At 37.7% G+C, this 14675-nt stretch overlaps 1 long non-coding RNA gene and 1 other non-coding gene across 3 annotated transcripts in view; one reads left to right on the plus strand and one right to left on the minus strand.

Moving 5' to 3' along the window:
- The window catches only part of LOC102156904, a 336233-nt gene extending 327812 nt beyond the window's left edge, over positions 1 to 8421 (minus strand). The window contains exon 1 of one of the 2 annotated variants that reach the window (XR_005383245.1): positions 8302 to 8347. This is a non-coding gene — a long non-coding RNA (uncharacterized LOC102156904). Of the gene's footprint in view, positions 1 to 8301 lie in introns of both variants that reach the window. The other variant, XR_005383241.1, reaches the window with a different exon arrangement.
- Positions 7087 to 7159, plus strand: TRNAF-GAA. The gene has a single exon. It is a non-coding gene; the product is annotated as a tRNA-Phe (tRNA).
- Positions 8422 to 14675: the final 6254 nt, after the last annotated feature.

Here is a 14675-nt window from a genome sequence, read left to right on the forward strand (position 1 = left end):
GTGTTGGTAGTGATCTCTCCTTTCTCATTCATGATTTTATTAATTTGAGTCTTCTCTCTCTTCTTTTTAATAAGGCTGGCTAATGGTTTATCTATCTTATTAATTCTTTCAAAGAACCAACTCCTGGTTCTGTTGATCTGTTCCACAGTTCTTCTGGTCTCGATTTTGTTGAGTTCTGCTCGAATCTTTATTAACTCCCTTCTTCTCTTGGGTGTAGGATCTATTTGCTGTTTTTTCTCTAGCTCCTTTATGTGTAAGGTTAGCTTTTGTATTTGAGTTCTTTCCAGTTTTTGAATGGATGCTTGTATTGCGATGTATTTCCCCCTTAGGACTGCTTTTGCTGCATCCCAAAGATTTTGAACGGTTGTATCTTCATTCTCATTAGTTTCCATGAATCTTTTTAATTCTTTTTTAATTTCCTGGTTGACCCTTTTATCTTTTAGCAGGATGGTCCTTAACCTCCACGTGTTTGAGGTCCTTCCAAACTTCTTGTTGTGATTTAGTTCTAATTTCAAGGCATTATGGTCTGAGAATATGCAGGGGACAATCGCAATCTTTTGGTATCGGTTCAGACCCGATTTGTGACCCAATATGTGGTCTATTCCTGAGAAAGTTCCATGTGCGCTTGAGAAGAATGTGTATTCAGTTGAGTTTGGATGTAAAGTTCTGTAGATATCTGTGAAATCCATCTGGTCCAGTGTATCATTTAAAGCTCTCGTTTCTTTGGAGATGTGCTTAAAGACCTTGATAGATGCGCGAACTCTTCTCACTGTAGCATTCCAGCTGGTCTCTCTATAAATCTCAGGCCGAATTGATAGATTTTCAGGATAATTTGAAGGTTTTCTAGGTAATTTGGTGGAGACAGGTGATTTGGAGACCCTACTCTTCCGCCATCTTGCTCCTCCCCCCCGAGATCCTACTTTTTATCTGGTATCTTAGTCCTTATTTCTAGAGAAATCCCTTTAGTACATTTAATAGGTCAGCTAATAATGAATTCTCTCTGTTCTCATTTTTTGTAAAAGCCTTTTTCTCTCCTTTAATTTTTTTAAAAATATTTTCTTTGTATATATATATATATTTTTTTTTTTTCCTTATAGCATTTTAAAATGTTACTGCTTGGGCAGCCTGGGGGGCTCAGCAGTTTAGCGCTGCCTTCAGCCCCTGGCCTGATCCTGGAGACCGGGATCAAGTCCCACATCAGGCTCCCTGCATGGAGCCTGCTTCTCCCTCTGCCTGTGTCTCTGCCTCTCTCTCTCTCTGTGTGTCTCTCATGAGTAAATAAATAAAATCTTTAAAAAATTAAAATAAAATGTTACTGCCTTGTCTGTACACTTCACAGTTCATAGTGACAAGTCTGTTCCAGTCTTTATTTTTATTCCTTTGTATGTCATGTGTGCCTTTTATCTGGGAGCCTTCAAGATTTTCTCTTTGTCTTTGGGGTATAGTGGTTTAAAAACAGGTATCCCCTGCTTTTCAAAAGTTTGTGTTACACCACTATTACAAAAGACCTATATTTACATCTGTTTTCATTAACTGGAAGAATCCCAAGGGGATTTTTGCTTTTACATAAGAAGGAGGAGGAGGAGAAGGAGGAGGAGGAGGAGGAGGAGAGGAGAAGAAGAAGAGGAAGGAAGGAAGGAAGGAAGGAAGGAAGGAAGGAAGGAAGGAAAAGTAAGAAAGAAGGAAAACAAAGAAAGGTAAAAAGCTAAAATAGCAATCAGTCTTTGTTTTGCAGCAAGCCCTTAAGGAAGTAAAATGTACCCTGAGCAGAGAAAGCTGGCACCACCACACTCCTTCCTCAGTGTTAGGTTAATTATAAACATTTATTATAAACAATTAAATACACTCAGAATCTCAGCATTAAGCCGCCATGGCTTTGAATTGTGTCTGTAAGCATCTGTGTTTTATCTCTATTTTGTGCATCCATTAACAAAATGTGTCCTAAGGCATCAGAAAAGCCTGAGAGGTGATTTTTGGGTTCTGGGAATGCTAAACATTTTTTCCATATAAATTAATGGTAATTGATTCTTCCCTTTACACCATTTCAGCTTACAAAGGTTTCATAGGACTGCTCTACTTTTAGAAAGCAGGGAAGTCTTTTATTGCCAGGGAAAATAGAATCTTATAAAGTTTAATTTTAAAGTCTTTTATCATATGGTGGTGCAATTAATATCAGAGAAAAGGACATGTGTTTCATTAACTTGCTCGTCACTCCATGAGTTTATGATGAGAGAACTGGTACTTTCATGCCATCTGTTTATGTATGACATAATAGAAGCCCTATATGCCAATGGACCAAAGTATTTTGGCAGAATAAATCCACAGGTATGTGCTCAACATTCCAAAAAGTATTATTTCCCATAAATAATGTTGTCATTATTAGATTATTTCTTGTAGTAAAGTATAAATTTCAAGCTAATGCTATAAAAGGGAAGTAGGAATGAATGACAATTTCTTTCTCCAGTATACAAAGAAACTATATATTCTAGTTGTTAAAACAAGAGAGAGTGATCTTCTAATTTTTATTTCGAATGTAGAAAGCTGGAAAAAGCATCATTCCTACCCTTACAATAAAAGAAAAAGAAAACTGTAAATTTACAGCTGCCCTTGGACTTTTCAGAGAACCGAGGTTGTAAGGCAATCAAGCAATCCAAAATCTAAAGAAATACATTCTCCTGAAAGAAGAAATAGAATATGAGCATTTGTTTTCCTAGGGTAAATGTTGGATCCTGTACAAACTGTTCAAAAGAGTTCAACTAAAATTTCTGACAAATTATTGAAGGCCTACTTTGGACTCACATGAGTATATAGAATCCCTAGGAGCTGTAGTCACAAGGAGAAATTGCACATCTGTATGTCATCTTCTCCACAGACCTCACCATGCACCTATAAAAGAGATTAGGAGCAAAGAAGAAAGCTTCCATCTTGACATAGGCATGGGAGAGGGGGAACAACAGCTGTAGTGGAAAATGCATAAAGCTTCACATAGGACCTTCTCCCCTATCTTCTTTATGGAGCAAAAGTTTAGGTGCTGTGGAAAGAGCAACAAACACTGTTACTCTCAGGCCAGATGTGAATGTTCATTGCAAGTAAGTGAAGGAAATAAGAAAACACCCTCTGTCCTCAGGGAGGGACAGGAAAATACTCTGAGCCTGGATCACTTAGAGATCTCCTACCTTTGAGGAAGGAGTATGACCATTAAAAAAAAAAAAAAAAAAAAAGGCTCCATTCCCAAGATTATAGGTATAGTACCTGCCTCAGATGGAGACCGAACCAGAATAACAGAGAATGACTCCCCTGTTCCCCATCTTCTACTTTTCTCCATCAGGCTAGGTAGTGACCGATAGCATTTATCAGCTATATAATGCTGAGAGAAGGGCAAAGTGAAGACAGATCTTTTCTTAGGCACAAAGGAAAGACCTGAAAGTGAGGAGTGAGCAGACATTGAGAACAATCCTCTGAAAAAAGTGTTTCTTACTTTAGTACAAGTTAAGACAAGAGAAATTTTAAGCTGTGGTGCCCTGAGAGTAACCATAGAAACTAAAATAGCAAAAATAAACTCAGCTCAATTCTAAGCTAGACTAACACAAACTTTTACAATAGGAAGAGAAAAGTCATGCCTATTTTCAGGCAAAATACTATTTATACTTTTCTCTACTGTTCTATATAATATATCCAGCTTACAACCAAAATGCAGCATATACAAATAAGCGATTACAACACATACACACACACACACACACACACACACACACACGCAGGTAATAATACACTGTCAAGAGACAAAACAATAAACAGAACCAGATTCAAATATGATCCACATGTTGGAACTATCAGAAAGGAAATTTAAAATAACTTTGGATAACATGACAAAGATTCTGAAGGAAAATATGGACAATATACATGAAGAGAGGGAATTTCAAGTGAGATGTAAACTATGAGAAATAACTAAATGGAAATTAAAGAAATGAAGAGCATGATTACAGAGGAGAAGAACCACTTTGTGAACTCAGAACAATCAGCACACTAAAGAAAAGAAACGGTAAACTTAGAGATAGATCAAGAAAAATCTTCCAAATGACAAGCATGAAACAAAATAACAGTTCATCCAAGAGCTGAGGAACAATATTGAATGGTCTAAAATGAGTGTAATTGGAATCAGAGAAGAGAGAGAGAGAAAAACAAATATTTGAATACATAATAACCAAGAGTTTTTCAAAATCAATATATTACAAAAAACCCATAATCTACATTGAGACAACACCAAGCAATAAATGCTCCCCAAACTCACCTACAAACATAACAGAGGTTTCCCCCATTATACAGAAGTAGAGTGTTTCTGAAATCTTTTATAAGCCAAAATAGGCATAAAACAAAGAAGTAGTAACCATTAATTTATATGGTTATAGCATTCTCAGGCCCCAAAAATAACTTCTTTTAGGCTTTCTTGATACCTTAGGGCACATCTTGCTAATGGATGCACAAAATAAATAAAGCACAAATGCTTACAGACAGTTCAAAGACATGATGAGTTGATGCTGAGATGCTGAGTACAGTTCCTGGGAAAGAAGCTTCATGGTGCCACTTCCACTGCGTGGGGTGCATGATGCCTCTGTAATGGCTTGGCTTATTGCAAAACAGATGCTAAATGCTATTTTCATTTTTTACCTTTTTTTTTTCTTTGTAAAAATAAAAATAATTGTGAGATTTCTTTCAATCAGTAAGAACAGGTACAAATGTAGGTTTTTTATAAAAGCAAACTGGCATAACACAAACTTTCAAAAAGTGGGAGGTTATTTCAAAGAAAGTTGTCTTTCAATAAACTTCATTGAATTAACAAAAAGTATTGAAATTAAATTAGCAAGCAGTCTTAAGTATTTTATTAGCAGTTTATGTTCTACATAGTAAATAAATGACTCATATTCGGCCTAAGTAGTAGCTCAGGGGATTTAAGATACAAAGGTTAGGTGTATTTAGTTTATATATATAAGCTTGGAAAAAAAAAAAAAAAACTTCTTAATAATCTTGAAAAATAGAGCACTAGGGGCAAAGCCTGTTAAACACAGGTCAGTTTCCTACCAGATAAAAAGACTTGTTTATAATTAATCTGATGGTGATAAAAAGGCATTTAATTAGATTTCTATCACAAAATGGAAAAGGATAGGTCTGGGGTCTGAAACACAGTAGAATTCGGCCATCTGCTGCCAGCTACCTCTTGCCAACATGTGATTTGCAAGTTAAATTATGCCAGCTGATGACATATGGCACTTCCTCCTTCTTTAAATATCTTACTCAAAATGAGTTTGCTCTCAAATGCTGAGGTTGGATTTTTAGCAATCACAGTAGTGGCCATAATTTTCCTTCATAAACAAATTTAAGCAACATAGATTTAAATTGCTGGCTCCTGTGTTATTGTCCTGTGACATGATTGTGACAGAGAAGTTTGACCTCTGAGATGTTCACCTTTGGAATTTATAAACTTAAAACTTTTTTAAAACATTTTTTAATGGTTTTTTACGGGTAATTGGGTAGAGAGACAAGAGTCTTCTCTCTAGGTTCTGACATATATCTTAAACAGGAGAAAAGGTGATCTAAAGAAAAGAAGTGAAGAACTTATTCAAATCCATGGCTTCATCTTGAGCCTGAGGTGTCTATCAGCTGGTAACAGAGTGGAGACTCATACTACAGAAGCTGTCAAAAATCTAAACCATCACAACACTGCAAAACAATGTCTTCTTATTACCAATGGCCTAAAACTGAAAAATTCTCTGGTTCTCTCAAGGCTTTAGACTTATTAACAGCTAGTTTTGTCTTCAGAATTATTGATCCAATATGTCTTGAATTAAGGCCACAACTTTTTCCAAACCTATTCATCATTTGGCTGCCACAAAAATCTCCATAAACAGCTTAACCATGACCTAACTCAACAAAACCATGTACCCTACTAACTATAATTGTGTGAGTGCACATGCACACAAACATGTGGGTAAGTGTGTGTATTTGACAAGACATTGGTATATGCCATCTTGATGGTAAAACAACATGGATATAGATTGGTTTTGTAGCAAAGCAAGTGAACATTCACTTCCTGAAGGAAGGCCTAGACCATGGACACATGATTTCTCACAGAGAATATGAGCATCCTCAGCCAATTACACCATGAATTTCTCTTCCTGGGAACCCCCCATTTTTAACTGTAAGGCAAGGACTTCAGACTATGAGACTGGAAATGGTAAAGTCTATTGATCATAGTTTTTGTCCCAGCTGATCATATTGCCTATCTATCCATAAAGCTTTAATCACCACTATCTCACTTACAGCTACCAGTGGCAGCTTTCTTTAGATGAGATGGGTCTGTCACACTTGGAATAGTCTCCTGACTTCTCACTGTGGGCTGGCATCACCACAAAATCAAATTTTAATTCCTTTGTTTTACTATATTCATCTGACTTTGTGGTTTCCTTAAATAAAGAAATATGGGGCAGCATGGATGGCTCAGTGGTTTAGTGCTGCCTTCAGCCCAAGGTGTGATACTGGAGACCCTGGTTCAAGTCCCACGTCTGGCTCCCTGTGTGGACACTGCTTCTGTCTCTGCCTCTCTCTCTCATGAATAAATAAATCTAAAAAAAAATTTAAAAAAAGAAATATGTCTGAAACATTCCATTATTGTTTGTGATCATGAGAGGATGTAAAAGTTATATAAACAGCAAATTAGTAACAATTTAGGTGGATGAGTAGACACAGGCATAAAACAGTGCTGGTAGAGCATGAACTGATCATCTTGGGATTCCTGGGGAAGGTGCTTGGCAATTCAGATAATTTTTGGGGGTAGGTACAATTTATTTTATTATTATTATTTTTACATTTTTTTAAAAAAAGATTAAGTTTGATTTGCCAACGTAATATAACCCCAAGGGCTCATTCCATCACATGCCTCAGAGACCTTCACCCAGTTACTCCATCCCCAGAGACCTTCACCCAGTTACCCCATCCCCCACCTTCCTCCCCTTCCGCAACCCTTTGTTTCCCAGAGTTAAGAGTCTCTAGTTTGTCTCCCTCTCTAATTTTTCCCACCAAGGAAGCAGAGCTGAAATAGCTCAGTTGGGAGAGTGTTAGACTGAAGATCTAAAGGTCCCTGGTTCAACCCTGGGTTTTGGCAATTCAGATTTTAGAGAAAATGACTGGCAACAGCACCAACTAATCTGAACATCAGCTGGTTTAGAATAATAGTATCTTGAAGCTGGAGACCCCTGCCTGTGCTGAAAATTAACCCTTTCATTGCTGGACTGTGGCAAGAGGCAGAAGTGTCTTAAAAGCAACAGAGGTGCAGAAGAAAACTTGAGGGAAGTTGCTATATAATAAAACCAGTGCATAATCACTTTTATATTTGAACACTGATATGGCTATCCTATCGTACAATGGCTAAATGCTAGTCCTGGTCTCTGGATTTTGCTTCCAGCATTCTCAACAATGAATTTTTCCTAACACGTAGGGTTTCAGAACAATGAGCCTTCATAGTTATAAATCCTGCTAAATCCTGAAGTTCACTCTAACATGTCTATTTATATCTCCAATATCAATAAAGCAGAGAAAACTCAAGGAATGAATACGGGATCTATGTGTGTGAGCATATACACTGGTCATGGCAGGTAAAATTCAAGCACCTAATAATTCCAAGTGTTTTAGCATGTAATCCAAATGTCACAGCTTTACCAGCCCTTGAACACAGCTATTGTCACATTGACAGTAAGCTTTATTTCCTGCATTATCTCCCACCTTTACTCACAGATATTCCAGCTCCCTACCAAACCCTCCCCAGTACTCTGCAAGATCCTGCAGTGTATGTCATGTACTCATGAAGCAGAATGCCAGTTAGAGGAGCCATATGGCCTCCACCACGTTTTTATTGTCCTTCACTCTCCTACCCTTTTTATTGCTCTCTGTACATGAGGTTTCTTGAACATGCCTTGGATGCTGCTGCTGCTGCTGCTGCTGCTGCTGCTGCTATTTTGGGGACAATGCTCTATAAACTGTATAGTTTCTACTATTGCCTGACCACGACTTCAGGTGCCAAATGCTCTCCGTGGGGATGTTCTAGACCTTAACGCTGTGCAGCACTTTGTCACCAAGCCCATGGGCTGTTACTACTTTTGCCCTCACAAAATGCTTTGAACACCATTTGATAACTGTCCCTCCTGAACTCAAATCAATTCTGTAAGGGCAGTGATGTAATGGCCCACAGCACCTTGTGACTCAGGCTGGGCCACGATAGTGTCCATCCTCTTGCACATCATGACTTACCTAAGCAATCTTCCCAGGAGTTGATGAGGCTGTTGAAGACAAGATGGTTTCTATCTTTCTGTGACATCATAATCTTTAATGACCAGCTAAGTGTGGAGCTTCCAGGAGCCATCTTGACACCATATGAAGACAGTCTGAGAATAAAGCCAACAAGAGGGAAGCACGGCGTGATTTAGAGTTGTGCCATCTAATAGATTAGCCACCAACTACATGTGGCTTTTTACACTTGAATTCATTAAAATTGAATTAAAACATTCATTTCCTTAGTTGCCATTAGCCACACTTCAAGTGCTCAATAGTCACGTGAACTATTGTATTAGACAAAGCATTTTATAGGACAGCCTGATCTAGAGAAAGAAATAGTCCTAATTTCATCCTTTAAATCTCTGCATCTAGCCTTGTGTAAAGCTGGATCCACCTTAAATTCCATTTTGGTTTAAGCTAAATAATGAAAGCTTGTTTAAGTTATATTTCTGACCCTTGAAAAATTTATGTGCCGAAACTAGCCCTCAGCCTATTGCCCAGAGTCAGAGTCAAGAAACAGACAACAATCTTCTCACGTTTTCCCAGTTTCTTCCCATGACCTTTCTTGACAAAATTCAACCTCACCTTCTCCATGAGAACACATACACACATACACACACATCACATGCACACGCCATGGAAAGAGATCAGAGGGCAGAGGTTTGGCAGATGTCACCACAAAGCCAGCCTCTCTTATCAAAGATAAACAAAGCCAGACATTAATTAAAGCAGTGAGAACAGATTTTATTTTGTAAATATTGACAAAAGGGTAAAGAGCTGAGCTCTAGTCTGATTTGCAGAGGTGACTGAGCATTTTTTTCTTAATTGAAGTAGAGGTGATATATGATGCATTAGTTTCATGTGTACAAGAGTGACTTGACAATTCTATACATTATAAAATGCTCACCACAATAAATGTAGTCACCACACAAAATTATTACAATGTTATTGACTGCATTCCCTTTGCTGTACTTTTCATCCTTGTGACATATTTATTTTATAACTGGAAGTTTGTAGCTCCTAATTTCCTCCACCTATTTAATTTATTTTTTCTTTTTTAAAGATTTTATTTATTTATTCATAAAGACACACACACAGAGAGAGAGAGAGAGAGAGAGAGGCAGAGACACAGGCAGAGGGAGAAGCAGGCTCCATGCAGGGAGCCTGTCGTGGAACTCGATCCCGGGTCCCCAGGATCATGCCTCAGGCTGCAGGGGGTGCTAAACTGCTGAGCCACCGGGGCTGCCCTCCTCCACCTATTTTAGTCATCCCCACACACACTCCTCTTTGACATAACCAGTTTGTTCTCTTATGAGAACTGATTATGAGTTTGTTTTGTTCTCTGTGTGTGTTTGTATTCATTTTATTTTTTTTAGATTCCACATAGAAGTGAAATCATATGGTATTTGTCTTTTTCTGCCTGACTTACTTCATTTAGTATAATACTCTCTAGGTCCATCCATGTTGTAGCAAATGGCACAATTCTGTTATTTTTTTATTACTGAGAAGTATTGTATTATGTATATATACCTCATCTTTTTTATCCATTTATCTATCAATGGATATTTAGGTTGTTTCCATCTCTGGCTATTGTAAATAATGCTGTAATTAACATAAGGGTGCATATATCTTTTCAAATTAGTGTTTTTGTTTTCTTCGGTTAAATACTCAGAGTGGAATTACTACATTGTATGGTATTTCCATTTTGAATTTTTTATGGAGCCTCCATAATGTTTTCTACATTTACTGCATCAGTGTACCTTCCCACCAACAGTGCATGAGGGTTCCCTTTTCTCCATGTCCTCACCGATACCCGTTATTTCTTGTCTTATAGTTACTACCCATTCTGACTAATATGAGGCAATATCACATTGTGGCTTATTTTTTTTAATATTTTGTTTATTTATTCATGGAAGACAGAGAGAGAGAAAGAGAGAGAGAAGAGAGAAGCAGGCTCTCTGCAGAGCAGGAGCCCAATGTGGTACTCAATCTCAGGACCCTGGGATCATGACCTGAGCCGAAGGGAGACACTTAGCCACTTAGCCACCCGGGTGCCCCACATGTGGCTTTGATTTACATTTCCCTAATAAATAGTGATGCTGAGTGCCTTTTAATGTATCAGTTCCTCTGCCCACTTTTTAATTTGATATTTGTATTTTTGATGTTGAGTGGTATGAGTTTTGGACATTGACATCTTATTGGATATATTATTTGCAAATGGCTTCCCCCATACAGTAGGACTGGGCATTTAAAACAGATTTTATTTATTTTTAAAAGATTTTATTTATTTATTTATTTATTTATTTATTTATTTATTTATAGCTTGTGTAGGGGGCAGAGGGTGGGTGGGTGGGCAGAGGACAATATCATAACCTAAGCCAAAATAAAGAGTTGGATACTTAACAGACTGGGTGTTTTAAAGAGAATGAAGATGTAGGAAAGGAGACCAAGTGAAAACTCAAACTGACAAAGGACTGGCCATTGTAAATGTGATTAGTCCAGACAGTTGTCTCTGTTACCTGACAATTATTGAAGTTAGAATTCTAGTCTCCCATAGAGACTGGGGGCAAAGGCCCTCTTCTTCCTGATGATAGCATTTCAAAGGAATGGCTTGCAGGTCCTTGAGAGAAACTCCTGAGTTGTAGGAGATACATACACATCTCAAAGGGTCAGAGAAAGAATTTACAATCATAAGCCTTTTTTAGGAAGTGCTATAAGAAAGCAAGATCAGGTATTGCCTAGAACAAACAATATATTCTAAGCCCTGAGTTTTCCAAGACAGAAACTCCAAAGGGGGCAGGGTTGTCCCAGGGACATGAGTCCTTAGGCTGCCAGAAGCCATGTTAAAGTTTGGCCATGTCTCTTGGTACAGGAGTTTCAATGAAGTGCTCATGACGAGAGGTTTTTGCAGTTCTCATTCTTCACATTTTTCTAGAATTCACAGCAAAACATAACATGTAATTTAACTCACAAGGCAATCCTCTGATATACATATTATTATCCCCATGTCACAGGTAAGGGAACCAAAGCTCAGAGGGCTTAAATCACGTGTTGAGGTCACATACTAATAAGTTAAAAAGCATGTTAGAACTTAGATTTCTCTGACTAAAGATTGTGTTTTTCCTCACATCACCCAGTTGTCTCCCTAGTGATCTCTCTAATTTTTCATGCATGTTTCTGTAACTAGTTTTTACAGAAGGACCCTTGCCTTTAAATGACAAAGCCTATAAGATGCGAATAGGAAAAAAAAATCCTCACAAAATGTCAGAAACTTGTGATTAAAAGGCAGCAGGTGTACAAACTGAAAGTGTTCGACTCACATCCATTGTCATCTCGGCAAATGGCTTGGCCCCAAAGTTGCTGAAGGGGGAAATTTGATTATCTTTGCTTCCCCAGAAGACTGATAAATCGAATTCAGACTGCTATTGTTCCACATACAGCCTGAATCTTCCATAGGATTTTAATCAGCAGCAGCATTATGTAGCATATGGGAGCTATTTGGCTGAAAGGAGACTCCAACTGTCACTGGTACATCCGCCCAACATGAAAGGAAAATAATAATACGGAATAATGGGACTTTCTTATCTACAGTGCAGCCTCCCTCTGAGAAACTCTGTGGTTTACTCTACTACATCTTCACAACATCCTATTAGGTAGGTCAGAGAACTACTTGACTATAATCCTGAATGCTTACTGGCTGATTCCACCAGCGTTTTCATCTCTTTCATAGCCCTTTCTCTATCTGCATCTATAAATCCTATCTCCTCTCGCTTTTTGATCTCTTCTGTTCTCTAGTTTAATGGATAAACCTTCACCTATCTCTCCCCCATTTACACTGCTCTATCCTTAACTCCTTTTTCTCACTACTATTTTTTTCCTTTCTTGTTCTTATTTTATAAAAAGCCTAGATGAGAATTCAGGGCTCATCGAGAGATGGCCAAGTCTATAGCTCAATTATATCATCCTGTAAGACTACAGTGACGATCAAATATGAAGGTCACTCCATTTATTCACTTTAGTTACCAAAACTTTACTGAATATATTTCTTTCAAATATACTTGGTTTAAAGTTAACACCTTGGTCCTTTTCTTCAAGCATTGAAAAGAAACAACTAATGACAATGCAATGGGATAAGTGTCATCATCTTATTGAGCCCATTAAAAGTATGGGAAAAACAAAGAAGGTTACCAATGTAGTGTCTACTATGGCTGGTCCCTACAGCTTTCAAGTGTGGATCCAGAGCCAAGCTCAGAAACCAAACTTCAGGCTTCTTCTTATAACCCTCCCCCTTATCTTGACCTTTCTTGACATGACTTAATTCCTATACATTCAGAAAGGCTGTGAAAGATATTATGAGAGATTGCCGAACAATCTTTTACACATACCCAACAATGGTATTGACAAAGCTGACCTATTAAGTGATGAGTCTGCATTTTATTTGAAGTAACCTACGAGTCAAACCTAAAGCTCTTGGCATATATATTTTCCAATAGTAGGAAAAGTGAAGAATGAACCACTGGTGCTATTAGGGAGCAAAACAGCATTCTGAAATAGGATCAAGACCCTCTTGACACCTGTGTATTTTATCCAAAGTGTGGAATTCAAAGTAGTAAGCTAGTAAATGTCAGTATTAAATCCTCAAGTAAGAGAGATAGACTGTAATCGGTTGACAGAGAGAAGGATGGTTGAAAGTAGAAATGACAAAGAATGACAACTCCTTCAGGGCTCAACCAGGTCAAGTATGATTTCCTTCACCTGTCCCTAGACCTACTTACCTAACTTCAAAAATTCAACTTCCAGAAGTTATAGGAGGTGCTTTCTTTATTGTAGTATTGCCATCAGAACACTCAAGTCATGAAAAGAAATGCCTAAAGGGTGCTTGCAAAAGAAAATCTATGTTGATTCTATACAAGGGTGAGAATTTGTAGAAGAGAATTCTGCCTTGAGAATCCATTTTTTTTTAATCTCTTCCATTAGCGTCAAGCTCTAGGAATAATCAGGCAGCATAACAATTATCAGTGTCTCAGATAAGGCCTGAAAATTAGACTCTAATCACTTGAGATTCTGAGGAGTGATATTGTTGAGGTTTTATAGTAAGCATAAAAATTAAGTAGTAAATGGGCTCAAGGTAAAACTGTAATATACAATCCATTGGCTTTTTTTTTAATTGACAATATAATCTGTTTTTTTTTCCTTTTTCTGTTTGTATAAATATGATACCTAGGACAAAATAAATGCTAAATAAATGTTTGTTGCATGCATGAATGAATAAACAAATGAATAGACATTTTCAAATGCTCCAAAACAAGATTAAATATCATTTGCTCAAAGAATTATAAAAATAAAAGACTGTTAGGTTTAAAAAGCCATACACAAGGAACTAATAAAAATATTGTATACAAAAAATCCCAAACCCACCTATTAACCTCCCTAATCTTTTTTTTTTTAAAGATTTTATTTATTTATTCATGAGACACACAGAGAGAAAGAGAGGCAGAAACACAGGTAGAGGGAGAAGCAGGCTCCATGCAGGGAGCCTGATGTGGGACTCGACCCCGGGGCTCCAGGATCACTCCCTGGGCTGAAGACTGCACTAAACCGCTGAGCCACCCGGGGATCCCCCTAATCTTTTTAATCTATTTATTTTCCACCCCCATCACCTCAGAGCTGTGCACTGGACTCCCACCATTCAGCCAATGGAGGATGGAAGACAGAAAGCATATGACCAGTGGTGTGGCAGGTTTTGTGGTCCAGACATGCAGATGGGCATATCCCCTTTGCCCACATTCCACTGGCCAGAACTCAATACTTGACTTTAAGTTCAAAAAGCTAAAAGGTTTCCCTTCAATAACTAAATAATAGGCACTACAGATTTTTAAGCAAAGAAATGACCAAGATGCAAATGGGGAGTTACACCGGCAGTACTGAATAGAAGAAAGTAGCAATGGGATAAACTAGAGCCCCAGAGACCTGGTAAGAAGGTACTGCAGTAATATGGGCAGAGAACGATGAGGCCCAGTGTGAGACAGTAGAAAAAGAATGACCAGAAAATGATAAATATAAGGATGCACTGACTGATTTGTTGAGTGAGCAGAAAAGAATCAAGAGACAGGACAGTCTTGGGTTTTATATTTTCATAGGAGCATATGTATTTAAATTTGAGTGGTCTTTTGGTTACCTGATGTATGTTTTGCTAGTTTGTTCATTTTTATCCACAGGAATTAGGAAAATAAAGATTTAAAAGTGAATAAAAGTGAATAGAGTACAGTGTCTGTGGGAAGTCAAGGGAAATCTAATGTAGAAATAAGGAAAACAAATAGATGAAGAGAATGTTTGGGGATTCTGCATAT

The sequence above is a fragment of the Canis lupus genome, chromosome 33 (assembly GCF_011100685.1).
Source record: "Canis lupus familiaris isolate Mischka breed German Shepherd chromosome 33, alternate assembly UU_Cfam_GSD_1.0, whole genome shotgun sequence".
Classification (NCBI taxonomy): Eukaryota; Metazoa; Chordata; class Mammalia; order Carnivora; family Canidae; genus Canis; species Canis lupus.